The 6,247-nt window shown below is 38.9% G+C and overlaps 1 pseudogene; it reads left to right on the top strand.

Moving 5' to 3' along the window:
* Positions 1 to 3,760: 3,760 nt before the first annotated feature.
* On the top strand, positions 3,761 to 5,347 carry LOC131279271 (olfactory receptor 2G2-like; annotated as a pseudogene).
* Positions 5,348 to 6,247: the final 900 nt, after the last annotated feature.

Here is a 6,247-nt window from a genome sequence, read left to right as displayed (position 1 = left end):
TCTTTCCAGAATGTTTTGTAGAATTCACCAGTGAAGCCGTCTGGCCCAGGGCTCTTCTTAGTTGGGAGGTTTTTAATGACTGATTCTATCTCTTTCTTTGTGATGGTTTGTTGAGATCATCAATTTCTTCTTTCATCAATACAGGCTGCTTATGTGTTTCTAGGAATTTGTCCATTTCCTCTGAATTGTCATTTTTGTTGGAATATAGTTTTTCAAAGTATCCTCTCATGATCGTCTTTATTTCTGTGGGATCTTATTTTGTGTATTTTTATCTTCTCTCTTTTTTTGTTAGTCTAGCTAAGGTTTTGTCAATTTTATTAATCTTCTCAAAGAACCAGCTCTTGGTTTTGTTTATCTTTTCAAGTGCTTCCTTATTTTCTATTTCATTTAGTTCTGCTCTTATCTTTGTTCTTTCTTTCTTTCTTCTTACTGTGGGTTGCTTTTTTATTTCCTTTTTTACTAATTTCTCCAAATGTGCAGTTAGTACTTCAATTTTTGCTCTTTCTTCTTTTTTGATGTATGAATTTGTTGCTATAAATTTCCCTCTCAGTACTGCTTTTGATGCATCCCATTAGTTTTGGTAGGTTATCATTTTCATTAGTTTCAAGGTAGTTATTAATTTCTTTTGAAATTTCCTCCTTCACCAACTGTTTTTCTAAGAGTGTGCTGTTTAATGTCCATATCTTGGTGTGAAATCTGGGTCTGGTCCTCGTAGATTTCCAGCTTCACTCCTCTGTGATCAGAGAAATTATTTTTTATGATTTTGATCTTTCTGAATTCCTTGAGCCTTTCTTTGTGGCCTAGCATATGGTCTATCTTGGACAATAATCCACGTGCACTTGAGAAAAATGTATACCCTGCTGTATTCAGGTGTAATGATCTGTATATGTCTATTAAGTCCTGCTCCTCTAATATGCTGTTCAGAGTTTTTGTTTATTGATTCTCTTTTGAGATGTTCTGTCCAAAGTTGATAGTGGTGTATTAAAGTCCCCCAGTATAATTATAGAGGCATCTATTATTTCACTTAGCTTTTCCAATGTTTGCCTCATGTATTTGGAGGCTCCCTTGTTAGGAGCATAAATATATATGATTGTTCATCCTTCTTGAAAGATTATCCCTTTCACTAATATGTAGTGTCCATCTTTGTCTCTCACAATTGTTTTGTATTTAAAGTCTATTTTGTCTGATATTAATATAGCTACTCCTGACTTTTTTTGGTTATTGTTTGTTTGTAAGATTGTTTCCCAGCCATTCACTTTCAACCTCCTTGAATCCCGGGGTCTATCTAAGATGTGTTTCTTGTAGACAGCATATAGATGGGTCATATTTCCTTATCCAATCTTCCAGTCTGAATCTTTTTACAGGTGAATTTAATCCACTGACATTCAGTGTTATTACTTTCAAAGAATTATTTATGTTAGCCATATTTTCTTTGGACATGTGTTTGTCTAAAATTTTTTTCTTCTCTTTTTGTCTTTTTTGTTGCTTGTACACTCTCCTCCAACTCTGCCTCTCCTGTTTTTTTCTTTGTTCCTGCAGAACTCCCTTTAGTATTTCTTGAAGGGCAGGGTTCTTGTTGGCATACTCTTTTAATTTCGGTTTATCTGTGAATATTTTGAACTCTCCATCATTTTTGAATGCTAGTTTAGCTGGGTAGAGTATTCTTGGTTGGAAATTTTTTTGTTTTATTATCTTGACTATATCATACCACTGCCTTCTTACCTCCATGGTTTCAGATGAGAAATCAGCACTTAATCTTATGGAGCCTCCCTTGTATGTGATGGTTTTCTTTTCTCTTGCTGCTTATAGAATTTTCTCTGTCTTGAGCATTGGATAATTTGACAAGTATATGTCTTGGGGTGGGCCTGCTGGGATTTATGGTGTTTGGGGTGCATTGTACTTCCTGGACATGTACATCCATCTCCCTCAGTAGATTTGGGAAGTTTTCAGTCATTATTTCCTCCAACACCCCTTCTGTCCTCTTTCCCTTCTCTTCTCCTTCTGGGATGTCTATAATACGTATGTTTGTGCATTTTGCATTGTCATTCAGGTCCCTAATTCCCAGTTGCGTTTTTTTCTACCTTTTTATTGATCAGTTCTACTCTCTGATTTCAGATGTACTGTCTTCCACATCACTAATTCTGTCCTCTGCCTCTTCTAATCTGGTGCTCTTTGCTGAGAGGGTAGTTTTGATTTCTTGAACTGTGGTGTTCATCACCATCATATCTGTTATCTTTTTGTGTGACTGCAATTCCTTCTGTATTCTCTCCAAGTGTTTTCTTCATATTGTTAATCTCTTCCTTTACTTCATTAAGTTGGTCTCTAATATATATGTTTTGAGAGCTCCTCTTCCTGGTTTTTAGTTTGTTCATTGGATTCAGCCACGTTTTCCTGATTATTGGTTTGGTTTGTAGTTTTTTGTTGCTGTCTGGTCATCATTTTATCTTGACAGGTTTAATCAGTTCCTTAGCTTCTTTGTCTAGTCTTGGGGATTAATTAGTTGTTGTTCATGTGTAAGTGTCTTCTCTTCATCACTTTGTTCTTCTTACTCTATTTTCTTGTTGCTGGCTAAGTTCACTTTGAAGGAAAATTTAGGGCCAGGGAAAGCAAAATGAGTAAGAAAAGAAAATGTATAAAGTAGTATTGGTAATAAATGTTAACAGAGAAACAATGTGAGATCTAGGAGAATGGATATTAGACTCATGTAAGTTGTGTAGAGTCATAGCAGTAAGTAGAGTACCTATAATGAGATAGTCAACTGAATATGGGGAGGAATATAGTATGAATTAAAAGGCCAGTATTTTCATGAGAGAGGGAAAGAGAAAAGAAAGACAATAATATCAAGAGTGGATAAAAGAAAACAGAACAAAGATATGAGAAATTAAAAAATCAGACAATTTGGGGGCCAAAGAAAGGGAGGTGGAATGCAAGAGAAACAGTAGATGATGGAGGATAGAAAGATGTAGAGGAAAGGGAGAGTGTAGGTGGCCAAAATTAATACACACAGAAAAGAGGAAATGGAGGATGAGGAAACACAGCAAATGTGAAGTGCTCCCTGCAGCACCTATTAAATAAAGAAAATAAAATAAAAAAGAAGAAAAAGAGAGAAAAAAAGAGAAAAAAGGGGGGAAAATAAAAGGGGATGAAACAAGCAAGATAAACAGAAAAAAAACTAAATAAATGAAAAAGAACCTTGTGGGATAAAATAGGAGATAAGACCAGGAGACAATGCAACAGTAGCAACCATGATAAAAAAAAAAAAGAATCAAAGTTTCAAGCTAGGAATCCTCTTTGCAGTTAAATAAAATGCTTAGGGATCTTACATTCCCTCTTTCTTCCATCCTCATTTCTGTCTCTCCCAGGTCAGCTGGAAAGCTGCCTGAGAGGTCCGGTAGGAGATTTAAGTGGGTTCTTGTTGAACCAACTCAACACAGAAGACAGTGACTCTTTATTTCCAGCATGAGAGCACTTACACCTCACCAGCAACCCCAAATATGGGATAGCATGTCCTACAGTCTCTTCCCCTTAGGTGTGCTAGAGGAGGTCTAATTGATTTTCTGATCCACCTCCTCCCAGACCAAGTTTCCTATCCTAGGACATTTAGGTAAATTGGGCTTTCTCAGCAAATTCACCTCTGCTTTCTTCCCAGACTCTCCCCAAGTCAGCTGGTACACTCCTCAAAGCTCAAAGAAAAAAAAAAAACGTGGAGTGCTAGGGTAATCAAGGACCTCAGACGGGCCTCAGGGTGCTGGATTTGGGGATGGGAAGTCCGGGATATTGCAGACTCAAGGTATGTGAGTCTGTGGAGTGTGGGCTACCAGGTTTTAGGGTATACAGACCTGGGAACCATGCATCCAGTAAACATGGGGTTTGGGAATGCTGTAGCACAACAAAGATTTCAGGGATCCCTGTGGCTGGGCTGCCAGCCTTAGGGGGAGGGGTCCCACCCACAACTTCTGAGCTTTGTGTCAGAAACCCAAAATTCCACCTCTCACAAGAATCTGTCACTGTCTCACCAAATTGACATCCAGTCACCTCCTGCCCTGCAAGCCCCTGAAACAGCCTGCTCAGGGTCTGGGAACACCTCAGCACAACAAAGTTTTCAGGGATTACCACATCTGGGCTGCCAGCCCTAGGGGGAAGAGTCCCACCCACAACTTCTGACCTCTATGTCAGAGACCCAAAATTCTACCTCTTGCAAGAATCTCTTCTGTCACTGTCTCACCAAATCAATGTGCAGACACATCCTGCCCTGCAAGCCCCCAAAACAGCCTGGTCCAGCAGAACTCTGATCGTACTCACCTGCTTCTTTGCAGGAGAGATTAAGAGATGCACTCACCCAGACACCATCTTGCCCCTAGCACTAAATCTTTATTGTCATTGATTTGTCATAAAATCCCTGAGGTTAATACATGATATGACTTCATCTTTCAGAAGTGAAAGGTCAAAGTAAGAGTAATTCAGGGGACCAATGAGAGTGCCTCCTCTGGATTTATTCTGATAGGTTTTTCAGACAAGTCTCAGTTAGAGCTGGTTCTCTTTGGAATAATCTTGTCCCTTTACCTCATGACCTTTCTAGGCAACACTGCCTATCATCTTGGTGTCCATCTTGGACTCTAAACTCCACACTCCTATGTATTTTTTTCCTCTCCCATTTCTCCTTCCTGGACCTCTGCTTCCTCAGCAGTATCATTCCCCAGCTTCTAGTCAACCTCAAGTGTTCAGATAAGTCCATCACATATGTAGACTGCATGATTCAACTCTATGTCTCCCTTGTAATGGGCTACACTGAGTGTATCCACTTGGCTGTGATGACCTATGATCACTATGTTGCTGTTTGCCATCCTTTACATTATATTTTTTCATGCATCTTTGGCTCCGCCATGTCTTGGCCTCTATGGAATGGTTCAGTGGGGTGGCCACTACATTGATTCAGTCCACACTCTCCCTTCAGCTGCCCTTCTGTGGTCACTGCCAGGTGGATCATTTCTTCTGTGAGGTCCCTGTACTCATCAGGTTGGCATGTGTGGACACCACCTTCAACCAGGCTGAGCTCTTTGTGGCTAGTGTATTATTCCTGGTGGTGCCTTTGTCACTCATCCTAATCTCCTATGGGTACATTGCTCAAGCAATTTTGAAGATCAAGTCAGCCATTGGAAGACATAAAGCATTTGGGACCTGCTCTTCCCACCTGATGGTAGTCATCTTCTATGGAACCATCATTTTTATGTATTTGCAGTCAGCCAAAAGTAGATCCAAGGACCAAGGAAAGTTTGCTTCCCTCTTCTACATCGTGGTGATCCCCATGCTTAACTCACTCATCTATACCCTGAGGAACAAGAAGTAAAGGCAGCACTGAAAAAAAAATTTTTGGAAACTCTATGACTGAGTGGGACATGATTATCAAGAAACATTTAGGAGAGACTTACTAAGGGTGAATCACTTAATGAAGGGTGACTAAATAACTAATTTTGTTATGTTCATGACCCTGTCAATGGAATTCAGTAGAAGAGAATAAATTAGAGCTTGAATTTCAGAATCTGAACAATCTGAGTTTGAGTGCCCATTTCACCACAGAAGAGCTGTGGGACTTGGCCAATTTGCACAACTACCATTACATTATTTCTAAACTGGGCTGTATACTAGGACCTGAAATGCAATAGACCCAATTAAAACAGATCACTGTTCTAAGGATTTTATTGTTTTTAAAGTTAGTTTTTATAATATTTATTCTGTTTAATAGCCACAGCCATATTTTTAGATGGCTATAAACTACTGAATTATTATAAAGTTTTTACAATTTTTCTTTCACAAAAATTAAAATACTTTGACCAGTTGCTCAGAACAGAAAGAGAAAACACTAAACTTCAGTGATATTCTTTTATCAACTCTAAGTATGGGTTCCTAAGCCCCTTAAGTCCCATTTGTAAGTCCCATCTGAATTCACCTCTAGTGAATTCACACCCAGTCCTGTATTATAAGTTTCTGATTTTTTGTATTTCTTCCCTTACTAGTTTTTTAAAAAATCCCCCCTTGTGGCTTTTTGCTTGCCATCTGCTCTCTGTGTCTATTCTCTGTGCATTCTTTTGTGTCTGTATTTTTTTACTTTTTATTTATCTCCCCGCCCTTGTGGCTTGCTTGCTGTCTGCTCGCTGTGTCCATTTGCTGCATGCTCTTCTGCCTTTTTTTTTTTTTGCTTGTCTCCCTTTTTTTGTTGTTGTTGCATCACCTTGCTGAGGCGATTGTC

This window comes from Dasypus novemcinctus, chromosome 7 (genome assembly GCF_030445035.2).
Source record: "Dasypus novemcinctus isolate mDasNov1 chromosome 7, mDasNov1.1.hap2, whole genome shotgun sequence".
Classification (NCBI taxonomy): Eukaryota; Metazoa; Chordata; class Mammalia; order Cingulata; family Dasypodidae; genus Dasypus; species Dasypus novemcinctus.
This window is presented reverse-complemented; position numbering and strand designations above follow the sequence as displayed.